Here is a 14538-nt window from a genome sequence, read left to right as displayed (position 1 = left end):
CACAGGGACTCTTCTCCAGCCTGCCAATAGGCTGCAGATATTTGCCCCCAGCCAATGCTGCACTTTGGGGGCAAGGGGCAGGTTTCAGGTGGCAAGACGGGCAGCAAAGGGTTAATGAGGCGTGCCCCAGCACTCACGCGCCTCCGAGAGGAACTGCAGACTCTCTTGCCCATTTTAGCAAAAGGGGACCGTCCATCCCTGATAGGGCTCGAACCGCTGCCCTTGGTTCTTGCGTGTTCTCTCAAGCTAGTCATTTTTAGATTGGTCTTGGTATTGTGCTTTGCTTAGCCACTGTAAGCAATGACAGCTCAATACCAGAGCAGCGTAAAGCTTGATTTCTGCCACTGAAAGTGCATCTCGGTCATTTGCGTGGGACACCACCGGTCAAGCTTCTCAAGCATCCTGCCAGTGGTGGACCCATGGGGCACTGCTCTCAGGATCTCCATAACCTGCTTCTTGCTGACAGCCTCCCATATGGTCTAGCGGTTAGGATTCCTGGTTTTCACCCAGGCGGCCCGGGTTCGACTCCCGGTATGGGAAGACTAGCCTTTTCTACATAGAACTCCCGATTCCGTTTCTGTTGCATTTACATTTTGAGAAAAGCCTGAATTTCCCCACATTGTTTCCCTTGGGGCCCCGGCGGCCCCATGCAGTCTGTCCGTGTTTCAGGCTCCCGATTCCTCAGTATGAGGGCTGGACTTGCAAGAAGAAGGGCCGACTACAAGCGGCTTGGGTATGAGGTGCATACCAATGTCTGCGGCTTTCATACCCGAGATCTCGTCTGCACCCACCTTTGAGGCGTGACGTGTCCCCCGCACCCCCCGTCAAGAGAGCAACGGTGGGACCACATTTGGAAAACAGGCCGCCTTGCATTGAAACCGTTGCTGCAAGACGTTAAAGGCCAGAGGAAAGAAGGGCGCCCTGACAGACCGTCATTTCCGCTGACCTCGAGTGTTAAGCGTTCAGTACCTCGGCCAAGGCTAGGGAGAAGACAGAGACTACGCAATCACAATTGGGGTTAAATTAAAAACAAAACGCGCTTCCCCGAGCCAGGTAGGAGTCGAACCTACAATCTTCTGATCCGTAGTCAGACGCGTTATCCATTGCGCCACTGGCCCTCGTGGGTCTGCGCATACCCCTATCCTTCCACAAAAGGGAGGTGCTGTGCTTGCCCCCTCCCCACATTACACAGCTCTTTAGAAAATAATGCTACTCTTCATTTCGGAGCTGACTCTCAAGCCGCTTCATCTTCCAGTCCTATCTAGAAAGGAAGGCCCTGAAAAGTTGGCAGCAATTGCAAAGCAGGATTTGCCTTCATTTATTGGGGTTGGGGGGGTGGGGTCAATCGGTCAGGGGCTTACTTCCCCACACACTTCAGGAGCGCCACAGGGACTCTTCTCCAGCCTGCCAATAGGCTGCAGATATTTGCCCCCAGCCAATGCTGCACTTTGGGGGCAAGGGGCAGGTTTCAGGTGGCAAGACGGGCAGCAAAGGGTTAATGAGGCGTGCCCCAGCACTCACGCGCCTCCGAGAGGAACTGCAGACTCTCTTGCCCATTTTAGCAAAAGGGGACCGTCCATCCCTGATAGGGCTCGAACCGCTGCCCTTGGTTCTTGCGTGTTCTCTCAAGCTAGTCATTTTTAGATTGGTCTTGGTATTGTGCTTTGCTTAGCCACTGTAAGCAATGACAGCTCAATACCAGAGCAGCGTAAAGCTTGATTTCTGCCACTGAAAGTGCATCTCGGTCATTTGCGTGGGACACCACCGGTCAAGCTTCTCAAGCATCCTGCCAGTGGTGGACCCATGGGGCACTGCTCTCAGGATCTCCATAACCTGCTTCTTGCTGACAGCCTCCCATATGGTCTAGCGGTTAGGATTCCTGGTTTTCACCCAGGCGGCCCGGGTTCGACTCCCGGTATGGGAAGACTAGCCTTTTCTACATAGAACTCCCGATTCCGTTTCTGTTGCATTTACATTTTGAGAAAAGCCTGAATTTCCCCACATTGTTTCCCTTGGGGCCCCGGCGGCCCCATGCAGTCTGTCCGTGTTTCAGGCTCCCGATTCCTCAGTATGAGGGCTGGACTTGCAAGAAGAAGGGCCGACTACAAGCGGCTTGGGTATGAGGTGCATACCAATGTCTGCGGCTTTCATACCCGAGATCTCGTCTGCACCCACCTTTGAGGCGTGACGTGTCCCCCGCACCCCCCGTCAAGAGAGCAACGGTGGGACCACATTTGGAAAACAGGCCGCCTTGCATTGAAACCGTTGCTGCAAGACGTTAAAGGCCAGAGGAAAGAAGGGCGCCCTGACAGACCGTCATTTCCGCTGACCTCGAGTGTTAAGCGTTCAGTACCTCGGCCAAGGCTAGGGAGAAGACAGAGACTACGCAATCACAATTGGGGTTAAATTAAAAACAAAACGCGCTTCCCCGAGCCAGGTAGGAGTCGAACCTACAATCTTCTGATCCGTAGTCAGACGCGTTATCCATTGCGCCACTGGCCCTCGTGGGTCTGCGCATACCCCTATCCTTCCACAAAAGGGAGGTGCTGTGCTTGCCCCCTCCCCACATTACACAGCTCTTTAGAAAATAATGCTACTCTTCATTTCGGAGCTGACTCTCAAGCCGCTTCATCTTCCAGTCCTATCTAGAAAGGAAGGCCCTGAAAAGTTGGCAGCAATTGCAAAGCAGGATTTGCCTTCATTTATTGGGGTTGGGGGGGTGGGGTCAATCGGTCAGGGGCTTACTTCCCCACACACTTCAGGAGCGCCACAGGGACTCTTCTCCAGCCTGCCAATAGGCTGCAGATATTTGCCCCCAGCCAATGCTGCACTTTGGGGGCAAGGGGCAGGTTTCAGGTGGCAAGACGGGCAGCAAAGGGTTAATGAGGCGTGCCCCAGCACTCACGCGCCTCCGAGAGGAACTGCAGACTCTCTTGCCCATTTTAGCAAAAGGGGACCGTCCATCCCTGATAGGGCTCGAACCGCTGCCCTTGGTTCTTGCGTGTTCTCTCAAGCTAGTCATTTTTAGATTGGTCTTGGTATTGTGCTTTGCTTAGCCACTGTAAGCAATGACAGCTCAATACCAGAGCAGCGTAAAGCTTGATTTCTGCCACTGAAAGTGCATCTCGGTCATTTGCGTGGGACACCACCGGTCAAGCTTCTCAAGCATCCTGCCAGTGGTGGACCCATGGGGCACTGCTCTCAGGATCTCCATAACCTGCTTCTTGCTGACAGCCTCCCATATGGTCTAGCGGTTAGGATTCCTGGTTTTCACCCAGGCGGCCCGGGTTCGACTCCCGGTATGGGAAGACTAGCCTTTTCTACATAGAACTCCCGATTCCGTTTCTGTTGCATTTACATTTTGAGAAAAGCCTGAATTTCCCCACATTGTTTCCCTTGGGGCCCCGGCGGCCCCATGCAGTCTGTCCGTGTTTCAGGCTCCCGATTCCTCAGTATGAGGGCTGGACTTGCAAGAAGAAGGGCCGACTACAAGCGGCTTGGGTATGAGGTGCATACCAATGTCTGCGGCTTTCATACCCGAGATCTCGTCTGCACCCACCTTTGAGGCGTGACGTGTCCCCCGCACCCCCCGTCAAGAGAGCAACGGTGGGACCACATTTGGAAAACAGGCCGCCTTGCATTGAAACCGTTGCTGCAAGACGTTAAAGGCCAGAGGAAAGAAGGGCGCCCTGACAGACCGTCATTTCCGCTGACCTCGAGTGTTAAGCGTTCAGTACCTCGGCCAAGGCTAGGGAGAAGACAGAGACTACGCAATCACAATTGGGGTTAAATTAAAAACAAAACGCGCTTCCCCGAGCCAGGTAGGAGTCGAACCTACAATCTTCTGATCCGTAGTCAGACGCGTTATCCATTGCGCCACTGGCCCTCGTGGGTCTGCGCATACCCCTATCCTTCCACAAAAGGGAGGTGCTGTGCTTGCCCCCTCCCCACATTACACAGCTCTTTAGAAAATAATGCTACTCTTCATTTCGGAGCTGACTCTCAAGCCGCTTCATCTTCCAGTCCTATCTAGAAAGGAAGGCCCTGAAAAGTTGGCAGCAATTGCAAAGCAGGATTTGCCTTCATTTATTGGGGTTGGGGGGGTGGGGTCAATCGGTCAGGGGCTTACTTCCCCACACACTTCAGGAGCGCCACAGGGACTCTTCTCCAGCCTGCCAATAGGCTGCAGATATTTGCCCCCAGCCAATGCTGCACTTTGGGGGCAAGGGGCAGGTTTCAGGTGGCAAGACGGGCAGCAAAGGGTTAATGAGGCGTGCCCCAGCACTCACGCGCCTCCGAGAGGAACTGCAGACTCTCTTGCCCATTTTAGCAAAAGGGGACCGTCCATCCCTGATAGGGCTCGAACCGCTGCCCTTGGTTCTTGCGTGTTCTCTCAAGCTAGTCATTTTTAGATTGGTCTTGGTATTGTGCTTTGCTTAGCCACTGTAAGCAATGACAGCTCAATACCAGAGCAGCGTAAAGCTTGATTTCTGCCACTGAAAGTGCATCTCGGTCATTTGCGTGGGACACCACCGGTCAAGCTTCTCAAGCATCCTGCCAGTGGTGGACCCATGGGGCACTGCTCTCAGGATCTCCATAACCTGCTTCTTGCTGACAGCCTCCCATATGGTCTAGCGGTTAGGATTCCTGGTTTTCACCCAGGCGGCCCGGGTTCGACTCCCGGTATGGGAAGACTAGCCTTTTCTACATAGAACTCCCGATTCCGTTTCTGTTGCATTTACATTTTGAGAAAAGCCTGAATTTCCCCACATTGTTTCCCTTGGGGCCCCGGCGGCCCCATGCAGTCTGTCCGTGTTTCAGGCTCCCGATTCCTCAGTATGAGGGCTGGACTTGCAAGAAGAAGGGCCGACTACAAGCGGCTTGGGTATGAGGTGCATACCAATGTCTGCGGCTTTCATACCCGAGATCTCGTCTGCACCCACCTTTGAGGCGTGACGTGTCCCCCGCATCCCCCGTCAAGAGAGCAACGGTGGGACCACATTTGGAAAACAGGCCGCCTTGCATTGAAACCGTTGCTGCAAGACGTTAAAGGCCAGAGGAAAGAAGGGCGCCCTGACAGACCGTCATTTCCGCTGACCTCGAGTGTTAAGCGTTCAGTACCTCGGCCAAGGCTAGGGAGAAGACAGAGACTACGCAATCACAATTGGGGTTAAATTAAAAACAAAACGCGCTTCCCCGAGCCAGGTAGGAGTCGAACCTACAATCTTCTGATCCGTAGTCAGACGCGTTATCCATTGCGCCACTGGCCCTCGTGGGTCTGCGCATACCCCTATCCTTCCACAAAAGGGAGGTACTGTGCTTGCCCCCTCCCCACATTACACAGCTCTTTAGAAAATAATGCTACTCTTCATTTCGGAGCTGACTCTCAAGCCGCTTCATCTTCCAGTCCTATCTAGAAAGGAAGGCCCTGAAAAGTTGGCAGCAATTGCAAAGCAGGATTTGCCTTCATTTATTGGGGTTGGGGGGGTGGGGTCAATCGGTCAGGGGCTTACTTCCCCACACACTTCAGGAGCGCCACAGGGACTCTTCTCCAGCCTGCCAATAGGCTGCAGATATTTGCCCCCAGCCAATGCTGCACTTTGGGGGCAAGGGGCAGGTTTCAGGTGGCAAGACGGGCAGCAAAGGGTTAATGAGGCGTGCCCCAGCACTCACGGGCCTCCGAGAGGAACTGCAGACTCTCTTGCCCATTTTAGCAAAAGGGGACCGTCCATCCCTGATAGGGCTCGAACCGCTGCCCTTGGTTCTTGCGTGTTCTCTCAAGCTAGTCATTTTTAGATTGGTCTTGGTATTGTGCTTTGCTTAGCCACTGTAAGCAATGACAGCTCAATACCAGAGCAGGGTAAAGCTTGATTTCTGCCACTGAAAGTGCATCTCGGTCATTTGCGTGGGACACCACCGGTCAAGCTTCTCAAGCATCCTGCCAGTGGTGGACCCATGGGGCACTGCTCTCAGGATCTCCATAACCTGCTTCTTGCTGACAGCCTCCCATATGGTCTAGCGGTTAGGATTCCTGGTTTTCACCCAGGCGGCCCGGGTTCGACTCCCGGTATGGGAAGACTAGCCTTTTCTACATAGAACTCCCGATTCCGTTTCTGTTGCATTTACATTTTGAGAAAAGCCTGAATTTCCCCACATTGTTTCCCTTGGGGCCCCGGCGGCCCCATGCAGTCTGTCCGTGTTTCAGGCTCCCGATTCCTCAGTATGAGGGCTGGACTTGCAAGAAGAAGGGCCGACTACAAGCGGCTTGGGTATGAGGTGCATACCAATGTCTGCGGCTTTCATACCCGAGATCTCGTCTGCACCCACCTTTGAGGCGTGACGTGTCCCCCGCACCCCCCGTCAAGAGAGCAACGGTGGGACCACATTTGGAAAACAGGCCGCCTTGCATTGAAACCGTTGCTGCAAGACGTTAAAGGCCAGAGGAAAGAAGGGCGCCCTGACAGACCGTCATTTCCGCTGACCTCGAGTGTTAAGCGTTCAGTACCTCGGCCAAGGCTAGGGAGAAGACAGAGACTACGCAATCACAATTGGGGTTAAATTAAAAACAAAACGCGCTTCCCCGAGCCAGGTAGGAGTCGAACCTACAATCTTCTGATCCGTAGTCAGACGCGTTATCCATTGCGCCACTGGCCCTCGTGGGTCTGCGCATACCCCTATCCTTCCACAAAAGGGAGGTGCTGTGCTTGCCCCCTCCCCACATTACACAGCTCTTTAGAAAATAATGCTACTCTTCATTTCGGAGCTGACTCTCAAGCCGCTTCATCTTCCAGTCCTATCTAGAAAGGAAGGCCCTGAAAAGTTGGCAGCAATTGCAAAGCAGGATTTGCCTTCATTTATTGGGGTTGGGGGGGTGGGGTCAATCGGTCAGGGGCTTACTTCCCCACACACTTCAGGAGCGCCACAGGGACTCTTCTCCAGCCTGCCAATAGGCTGCAGATATTTGCCCCCAGCCAATGCTGCACTTTGGGGGCAAGGGGCAGGTTTCAGGTGGCAAGACGGGCAGCAAAGGGTTAATGAGGCGTGCCCCAGCACTCACGCGCCTCCGAGAGGAACTGCAGACTCTCTTGCCCATTTTAGCAAAAGGGGACCGTCCATCCCTGATAGGGCTCGAACCGCTGCCCTTGGTTCTTGCGTGTTCTCTCAAGCTAGTCATTTTTAGATTGGTCTTGGTATTGTGCTTTGCTTAGCCACTGTAAGCAATGACAGCTCAATACCAGAGCAGCGTAAAGCTTGATTTCTGCCACTGAAAGTGCATCTCGGTCATTTGCGTGGGACACCACCGGTCAAGCTTCTCAAGCATCCTGCCAGTGGTGGACCCATGGGGCACTGCTCTCAGGATCTCCATAACCTGCTTCTTGCTGACAGCCTCCCATATGGTCTAGCGGTTAGGATTCCTGGTTTTCACCCAGGCGGCCCGGGTTTGACTCCCGGTATGGGAAGACTAGCCTTTTCTACATAGAACTCCCGATTCGGTTTCTGTTGCATTTACATTTTGAGAAAAGCCTGAATTTCCCCACATTGTTTCCCTTGGGGCCCCGGCGGCCCCATGCAGTCTGTCCGTGTTTCAGGCTCCCGATTCCTCAGTATGAGGGCTGGACTTGCAAGAAGAAGGGCCGACTACAAGCGGCTTGGGTATGAGGTGCATACCAATGTCTGCGGCTTTCATACCCGAGATCTCGTCTGCACCCACCTTTGAGGCGTGACGTGTCCCCCGCATCCCCCGTCAAGAGAGCAACGGTGGGACCACATTTGGAAAACAGGCCGCCTTGCATTGAAACCGTTGCTGCAAGACGTTAAAGGCCAGAGGAAAGAAGGGCGCCCTGACAGACCGTCATTTCCGCTGACCTCGAGTGTTAAGCGTTCAGTACCTCGGCCAAGGCTAGGGAGAAGACAGAGACTACGCAATCACAATTGGGGTTAAATTAAAAACAAAACGCGCTTCCCCGAGCCAGGTAGGAGTCGAACCTACTACAATCTTCTGATCCGTAGTCAGACGCGTTATCCATTGCGCCACTGGCCCTCGTGGGTCTGCGCATACCCCTATCCTTCCACAAAAGGGAGGTACTGTGCTTGCCCCCTCCCCACATTACACAGCTCTTTAGAAAATAATGCTACTCTTCATTTCGGAGCTGACTCTCAAGCCGCTTCATCTTCCAGTCCTATCTAGAAAGGAAGGCCCTGAAAAGTTGGCAGCAATTGCAAAGCAGGATTTGCCTTCATTTATTGGGGTTGGGGGGGTGGGGTCAATCGGTCAGGGGCTTACTTCCCCACACACTTCAGGAGCGCCACAGGGACTCTTCTCCAGCCTGCCAATAGGCTGCAGATATTTGCCCCCAGCCAATGCTGCACTTTGGGGGCAAGGGGCAGGTTTCAGGTGGCAAGACGGGCAGCAAAGGGTTAATGAGGCGTGCCCCAGCACTCACGCGCCTCCGAGAGGAACTGCAGACTCTCTTGCCCATTTTAGCAAAAGGGGACCGTCCATCCCTGATAGGGCTCGAACCGCTGCCCTTGGTTCTTGCGTGTTCTCTCAAGCTAGTCATTTTTAGATTGGTCTTGGTATTGTGCTTTGCTTAGCCACTGTAAGCAATGACAGCTCAATACCAGAGCAGCGTAAAGCTTGATTTCTGCCACTGAAAGTGCATCTCGGTCATTTGCGTGGGACACCACCGGTCAAGCTTCTCAAGCATCCTGCCAGTGGTGGACCCATGGGGCACTGCTCTCAGGATCTCCATAACCTGCTTCTTGCTGACAGCCTCCCATATGGTCTAGCGGTTAGGATTCCTGGTTTTCACCCAGGCGGCCCGGGTTCGACTCCCGGTATGGGAAGACTAGCCTTTTCTACATAGAACTCCCGATTCCGTTTCTGTTGCATTTACATTTTGAGAAAAGCCTGAATTTCCCCACATTGTTTCCCTTGGGGCCCCGGCGGCCCCATGCAGTCTGTCCGTGTTTCAGGCTCCCGATTCCTCAGTATGAGGGCTGGACTTGCAAGAAGAAGGGCCGACTACAAGCGGCTTGGGTATGAGGTGCATACCAATGTCTGCGGCTTTCATACCCGAGATCTCGTCTGCACCCACCTTTGAGGCGTGACGTGTCCCCCGCACCCCCCGTCAAGAGAGCAACGGTGGGACCACATTTGGAAAACAGGCCGCCTTGCATTGAAACCGTTGCTGCAAGACGTTAAAGGCCAGAGGAAAGAAGGGCGCCCTGACAGACCGTCATTTCCGCTGACCTCGAGTGTTAAGCGTTCAGTACCTCGGCCAAGGCTAGGGAGAAGACAGAGACTACGCAATCACAATTGGGGTTAAATTAAAAACAAAACGCGCTTCCCCGAGCCAGGTAGGAGTCGAACCTACAATCTTCTGATCCGTAGTCAGACGCGTTATCCATTGCGCCACTGGCCCTCGTGGATCTGCGCATACCCCTATCCTTCCACAAAAGGGAGGTGCTGTGCTTGCCCCCTCCCCACATTACACAGCTCTTTAGAAAATAATGCTACTCTTCATTTCGGAGCTGACTCTCAAGCCGCTTCATCTTCCAGTCCTATCTAGAAAGGAAGGCCCTGAAAAGTTGGCAGCAATTGCAAAGCAGGATTTGCCTTCATTTATTGGGGTTGGGGGGGTGGGGTCAATCGGTCAGGGGCTTACTTCCCCACACACTTCAGGAGCGCCACAGGGACTCTTCTCCAGCCTGCCAATAGGCTGCAGATATTTGCCCCCAGCCAATGCTGCACTTTGGGGGCAAGGGGCAGGTTTCAGGTGGCAAGACGGGCAGCAAAGGGTTAATGAGGCGTGCCCCAGCACTCACGCGCCTCCGAGAGGAACTGCAGACTCTCTTGCCCATTTTAGCAAAAGGGGACCGTCCATCCCTGATAGGGCTCGAACCGCTGCCCTTGGTTCTTGCGTGTTCTCTCAAGCTAGTCATTTTTAGATTGGTCTTGGTATTGTGCTTTGCTTAGCCACTGTAAGCAATGACAGCTCAATACCAGAGCAGCGTAAAGCTTGATTTCTGCCACTGAAAGTGCATCTCGGTCATTTGCGTGGGACACCACCGGTCAAGCTTCTCAAGCATCCTGCCAGTGGTGGACCCATGGGGCACTGCTCTCAGGATCTCCATAACCTGCTTCTTGCTGACAGCCTCCCATATGGTCTAGCTGTTAGGATTCCTGGTTTTCACCCAGGCGGCCCGGGTTCGACTCCCGGTATGGGAAGACTAGCCTTTTCTACATAGAACTCCCGATTCCGTTTCTGTTGCATTTACATTTTGAGAAAAGCCTGAATTTCCCCACATTGTTTCCCTTGGGGCCCCGGCGGCCCCATGCAGTCTGTCCGTGTTTCAGGCTCCCGATTCCTCAGTATGAGGGCTGGACTTGCAAGAAGAAGGGCCGACTACAAGCGGCTTGGGTATGAGGTGCATACCAATGTCTGCGGCTTTCATACCCGAGATCTCGTCTGCACCCACCTTTGAGGCGTGACGTGTCCCCCGCACCCCCCGTCAAGAGAGCAACGGTGGGACCACATTTGGAAAACAGGCCGCCTTGCATTGAAACCGTTGCTGCAAGACGTTAAAGGCCAGAGGAAAGAAGGGCGCCCTGACAGACCGTCATTTCCGCTGACCTCGAGTGTTAAGCGTTCAGTACCTCGGCCAAGGCTAGGGAGAAGACAGAGACTACGCAATCACAATTGGGGTTAAATTAAAAACAAAACGCGCTTCCCCGAGCCAGGTAGGAGTCGAACCTACAATCTTCTGATCCGTAGTCAGACGCGTTATCCATTGCGCCACTGGCCCTCGTGGGTCTGCGTATACCCCTATCCTTCCACAAAAGGGAGGTGCTGTGCTTGCCCCCTCCCCACATTACACAGCTCTTTAGAAAATAATGCTACTCTTCATTTCGGAGCTGACTCTCAAGCCGCTTCATCTTCCAGTCCTATCTAGAAAGGAAGGCCCTGAAAAGTTGGCAGCAATTGCAAAGCAGGATTTGCCTTCATTTATTGGGGTTGGGGGGGTGGGGTCAATCGGTCAGGGGCTTACTTCCCCACACACTTCAGGAGCGCCACAGGGACTCTTCTCCAGCCTGCCAATAGGCTGCAGATATTTGCCCCCAGCCAATGCTGCACTTTGGGGGCAAGGGGCAGGTTTCAGGTGGCAAGACGGGCAGCAAAGGGTTAATGAGGCGTGCCCCAGCACTCACGCGCCTCCGAGAGGAACTGCAGACTCTCTTGCCCATTTTAGCAAAAGGGGACCGTCCATCCCTGATAGGGCTCGAACCGCTACCCTTGGTTCTTGCGTGTTCTCTCAAGCTAGTCATTTTTAGATTGGTCTTGGTATTGTGCTTTGCTTAGCCACTGTAAGCAATGACAGCTCAATACCAGAGCAGCGTAAAGCTTGATTTCTGCCACTGAAAGTGCATCTCGGTCATTTGCGTGGGACACCACCGGTCAAGCTTCTCAAGCATCCTGCCAGTGGTGGACCCATGGGGCACTGCTCTCAGGATCTCCATAACCTGCTTCTTGCTGACAGCCTCCCATATGGTCTAGCGGTTAGGATTCCTGGTTTTCACCCAGGCGGCCCGGGTTCGACTCCCGGTATGGGAAGACTAGCCTTTTCTACATAGAACTCCCGATTCCGTTTCTGTTGCATTTACATTTTGAGAAAAGCCTGAATTTCCCCACATTGTTTCCCTTGGGGCCCCGGCGGCCCCATGCAGTCTGTCCGTGTTTCAGGCTCCCGATTCCTCAGTATGAGGGCTGGACTTGCAAGAAGAAGGGCCGACTACAAGCGGCTTGGGTATGAGGTGCATACCAATGTCTGCGGCTTTCATACCCGAGATCTCGTCTGCACCCACCTTTGAGGCGTGACGTGTCCCCCGCACCCCCCGTCAAGAGAGCAACGGTGGGACCACATTTGGAAAACAGGCCGCCTTGCATTGAAACCGTTGCTGCAAGACGTTAAAGGCCAGAGGAAAGAAGGGCGCCCTGACAGACCGTCATTTCCGCTGACCTCGAGTGTTAAGCGTTCAGTACCTCGGCCAAGGCTAGGGAGAAGACAGAGACTACGCAATCACAATTGGGGTTAAATTAAAAACAAAACGCGCTTCCCCGAGCCAGGTAGGAGTCGAACCTACAATCTTCTGATCCGTAGTCAGACGCGTTATCCATTGCGCCACTGGCCCTCGTGGGTCTGCGCATACCCCTATCCTTCCACAAAAGGGAGGTGCTGTGCTTGCCCCCTCCCCACATTACACAGCTCTTTAGAAAATAATGCTACTCTTCATTTCGGAGCTGACTCTCAAGCCGCTTCATCTTCCAGTCCTATCTAGAAAGGAAGGCCCTGAAAAGTTGGCAGCAATTGCAAAGCAGGATTTGCCTTCATTTATTGGGGTTGGGGGGGTGGGGTCAATCGGTCAGGGGCTTACTTCCCCACACACTTCAGGAGCGCCACAGGGACTCTTCTCCAGCCTGCCAATAGGCTGCAGATATTTGCCCCCAGCCAATGCTGCACTTTGGGGGCAAGGGGCAGGTTTCAGGTGGCAAGACGGGCAGCAAAGGGTTAATGAGGCGTGCCCCAGCACTCACGCGCCTCCGAGAGGAACTGCAGACTCTCTTGCCCATTTTAGCAAAAGGGGACCGTCCATCCCTGATAGGGCTCGAACCGCTGCCCTTGGTTCTTGCGTGTTCTCTCAAGCTAGTCATTTTTAGATTGGTCTTGGTATTGTGCTTTGCTTAGCCACTGTAAGCAATGACAGCTCAATACCAGAGCAGCGTAAAGCTTGATTTCTGCCACTGAAAGTGCATCTCGGTCATTTGCGTGGGACACCACCGGTCAAGCTTCTCAAGCATCCTGCCAGTGGTGGACCCATGGGGCACTGCTCTCAGGATCTCCATAACCTGCTTCTTGCTGACAGCCTCCCATATGGTCTAGCGGTTAGGATTCCTGGTTTTCACCCAGGCGGCCCGGGTTCGACTCCCGGTATGGGAAGACTAGCCTTTTCTACATAGAACTCCCGATTCCGTTTCTGTTGCATTTACATTTTGAGAAAAGCCTGAATTTCCCCACATTGTTTCCCTTGGGGCCCCGGCGGCCCCATGCAGTCTGTCCGTGTTTCAGGCTCCCGATTCCTCAGTATGAGGGCTGGACTTGCAAGAAGAAGGGCCGACTACAAGCGGCTTGGGTATGAGGTGCATACCAATGTCTGCGGCTTTCATACCCGAGATCTCGTCTGCACCCACCTTTGAGGCGTGACGTGTCCCCCGCACCCCCCGTCAAGAGAGCAACGGTGGGACCACATTTGGAAAACAGGCCGCCTTGCATTGAAACCGTTGCTGCAAGACGTTAAAGGCCAGAGGAAAGAAGGGCGCCCTGACAGACCGTCATTTCCGCTGACCTCGAGTGTTAAGCGTTCAGTACCTCGGCCAAGGCTAGGGAGAAGACAGAGACTACGCAATCACAATTGGGGTTAAATTAAAAACAAAACGCGCTTCCCCGAGCCAGGTAGGAGTCGAACCTACTACAATCTTCTGATGCGTAGTCAGACGCGTTATCCGTTGCGCCACTGGCCCTCATGGGTCTGCGCATACCCCTATCCTTCCACAAAAGGGAGGTGCTGTGCTTGCCCCCTCCCCACATTACACAGCTCTTTAGAAAATAATGCTACTCTTCATTTCGGAGCTGACTCTCAAGCCGCTTCATCTTCCAGTCCTATCTAGAAAGGAAGGCCCTGAAAAGTTGGCAGCAATTGCAAAGCAGGATTTGCCTTCATTTATTGGGGTTGGGGGGGTGGGGTCAATCGGTCAGGGGCTTACTTCCCCACACACTTCAGGAGCGCCACAGGGACTCTTCTCCAGCCTGCCAATAGGCTGCAGATATTTGCCCCCAGCCAATGCTGCACTTTGGGGGCAAGGGGCAGGTTTCAGGTGGCAAGACGGGCAGCAAAGGGTTAATGAGGCGTGCCCCAGCACTCACGCGCCTCCGAGAGGAACTGCAGACTCTCTTGCCCATTTTAGCAAAAGGGGACCGTCCATCCCTGATAGGGCTCGAACCGCTGCCCTTGGTTCTTGCGTGTTCTCTCAAGCTAGTCATTTTTAGATTGGTCTTGGTATTGTGCTTTGCTTAGCCACTGTAAGCAATGACAGCTCAATACCAGAGCAGCGTAAAGCTTGATTTCTGCCACTGAAAGTGCATCTCGGTCATTTGCGTGGGACACCACCGGTCAAGCTTCCCAAGCACCCTGCCAGTGGTGGACCCATGGGGCACTGCTCTCAGGATCTCCATAACCTGCTTCTTGCTGACAGCCTCCCATATGGTCTAGCGGTTAGGATTCCTGGTTTTCACCCAGGCGGCCCGGGTTCGACTCCCGGTATGGGAAGACTAGCCTTTTCTACATAGAACTCCCGATTCCGTTTCTGTTGCATTTACATTTTGAGAAAAGCCTGAATTTCCCCACATTGTTTCCCTTGGGGCCCCGGCGGCCCCATGCAGTCTGTCCGTGTTTCAGGCTCCCGATTCCTCAGTATGAGG

General features: G+C 53.7%; 21 non-coding genes across 21 annotated transcripts; 11 read left to right on the top strand and 10 right to left on the bottom strand.

Annotated features, from left to right (window-relative positions):
* Positions 1 to 468: 468 nt before the first annotated feature.
* Positions 469 to 540, top strand: TRNAE-UUC (transfer RNA glutamic acid (anticodon UUC)). The gene has a single exon. It is a non-coding gene; the product is annotated as a tRNA-Glu (tRNA).
* Positions 541 to 1045: 505 nt separating this feature from the next.
* TRNAR-ACG (transfer RNA arginine (anticodon ACG)) lies at positions 1046 to 1118 on the bottom strand. The gene has a single exon. It is a non-coding gene; the product is annotated as a tRNA-Arg (tRNA).
* A 734-nt stretch (positions 1119 to 1852) lies between these two features.
* TRNAE-UUC (transfer RNA glutamic acid (anticodon UUC)) lies at positions 1853 to 1924 on the top strand. The gene has a single exon. It is a non-coding gene; the product is annotated as a tRNA-Glu (tRNA).
* A 505-nt stretch (positions 1925 to 2429) lies between these two features.
* TRNAR-ACG (transfer RNA arginine (anticodon ACG)) lies at positions 2430 to 2502 on the bottom strand. Its single transcript has one exon. It is a non-coding gene; the product is annotated as a tRNA-Arg (tRNA).
* A 734-nt stretch (positions 2503 to 3236) lies between these two features.
* On the top strand, positions 3237 to 3308 carry TRNAE-UUC (transfer RNA glutamic acid (anticodon UUC)). Its single transcript has one exon. It is a non-coding gene; the product is annotated as a tRNA-Glu (tRNA).
* Positions 3309 to 3813: 505 nt separating this feature from the next.
* On the bottom strand, positions 3814 to 3886 carry TRNAR-ACG (transfer RNA arginine (anticodon ACG)). The gene has a single exon. It is a non-coding gene; the product is annotated as a tRNA-Arg (tRNA).
* A 734-nt stretch (positions 3887 to 4620) lies between these two features.
* TRNAE-UUC (transfer RNA glutamic acid (anticodon UUC)) lies at positions 4621 to 4692 on the top strand. Its single transcript has one exon. It is a non-coding gene; the product is annotated as a tRNA-Glu (tRNA).
* A 505-nt stretch (positions 4693 to 5197) lies between these two features.
* Positions 5198 to 5270, bottom strand: TRNAR-ACG (transfer RNA arginine (anticodon ACG)). Its single transcript has one exon. It is a non-coding gene; the product is annotated as a tRNA-Arg (tRNA).
* Positions 5271 to 6004: 734 nt separating this feature from the next.
* Positions 6005 to 6076, top strand: TRNAE-UUC (transfer RNA glutamic acid (anticodon UUC)). Its single transcript has one exon. It is a non-coding gene; the product is annotated as a tRNA-Glu (tRNA).
* A 505-nt stretch (positions 6077 to 6581) lies between these two features.
* On the bottom strand, positions 6582 to 6654 carry TRNAR-ACG (transfer RNA arginine (anticodon ACG)). The gene has a single exon. It is a non-coding gene; the product is annotated as a tRNA-Arg (tRNA).
* A 734-nt stretch (positions 6655 to 7388) lies between these two features.
* TRNAE-UUC (transfer RNA glutamic acid (anticodon UUC)) lies at positions 7389 to 7460 on the top strand. Its single transcript has one exon. It is a non-coding gene; the product is annotated as a tRNA-Glu (tRNA).
* Positions 7461 to 7965: 505 nt separating this feature from the next.
* Positions 7966 to 8041, bottom strand: TRNAR-ACG (transfer RNA arginine (anticodon ACG)). Its single transcript has one exon. It is a non-coding gene; the product is annotated as a tRNA-Arg (tRNA).
* A 734-nt stretch (positions 8042 to 8775) lies between these two features.
* On the top strand, positions 8776 to 8847 carry TRNAE-UUC (transfer RNA glutamic acid (anticodon UUC)). The gene has a single exon. It is a non-coding gene; the product is annotated as a tRNA-Glu (tRNA).
* Positions 8848 to 9352: 505 nt separating this feature from the next.
* Positions 9353 to 9425, bottom strand: TRNAR-ACG (transfer RNA arginine (anticodon ACG)). Its single transcript has one exon. It is a non-coding gene; the product is annotated as a tRNA-Arg (tRNA).
* A 734-nt stretch (positions 9426 to 10159) lies between these two features.
* On the top strand, positions 10160 to 10231 carry TRNAE-UUC (transfer RNA glutamic acid (anticodon UUC)). The gene has a single exon. It is a non-coding gene; the product is annotated as a tRNA-Glu (tRNA).
* Positions 10232 to 10736: 505 nt separating this feature from the next.
* Positions 10737 to 10809, bottom strand: TRNAR-ACG (transfer RNA arginine (anticodon ACG)). The gene has a single exon. It is a non-coding gene; the product is annotated as a tRNA-Arg (tRNA).
* A 734-nt stretch (positions 10810 to 11543) lies between these two features.
* TRNAE-UUC (transfer RNA glutamic acid (anticodon UUC)) lies at positions 11544 to 11615 on the top strand. Its single transcript has one exon. It is a non-coding gene; the product is annotated as a tRNA-Glu (tRNA).
* Positions 11616 to 12120: 505 nt separating this feature from the next.
* On the bottom strand, positions 12121 to 12193 carry TRNAR-ACG (transfer RNA arginine (anticodon ACG)). Its single transcript has one exon. It is a non-coding gene; the product is annotated as a tRNA-Arg (tRNA).
* Positions 12194 to 12927: 734 nt separating this feature from the next.
* TRNAE-UUC (transfer RNA glutamic acid (anticodon UUC)) lies at positions 12928 to 12999 on the top strand. Its single transcript has one exon. It is a non-coding gene; the product is annotated as a tRNA-Glu (tRNA).
* A 505-nt stretch (positions 13000 to 13504) lies between these two features.
* On the bottom strand, positions 13505 to 13580 carry TRNAR-ACG (transfer RNA arginine (anticodon ACG)). The gene has a single exon. It is a non-coding gene; the product is annotated as a tRNA-Arg (tRNA).
* A 734-nt stretch (positions 13581 to 14314) lies between these two features.
* On the top strand, positions 14315 to 14386 carry TRNAE-UUC (transfer RNA glutamic acid (anticodon UUC)). Its single transcript has one exon. It is a non-coding gene; the product is annotated as a tRNA-Glu (tRNA).
* Positions 14387 to 14538: the final 152 nt, after the last annotated feature.

Source organism: Ambystoma mexicanum, chromosome 4p (genome assembly GCF_040938575.1).
Source record: "Ambystoma mexicanum isolate Mex_15411 chromosome 4p, UKY_AmexF1_1, whole genome shotgun sequence".
Lineage (NCBI taxonomy): Eukaryota > Metazoa > Chordata > Amphibia > Caudata > Ambystomatidae > Ambystoma > Ambystoma mexicanum.
The sequence above is the reverse complement of the archived record's forward strand: the minus strand, read 5'-3'. Positions and strand labels throughout refer to the sequence as shown.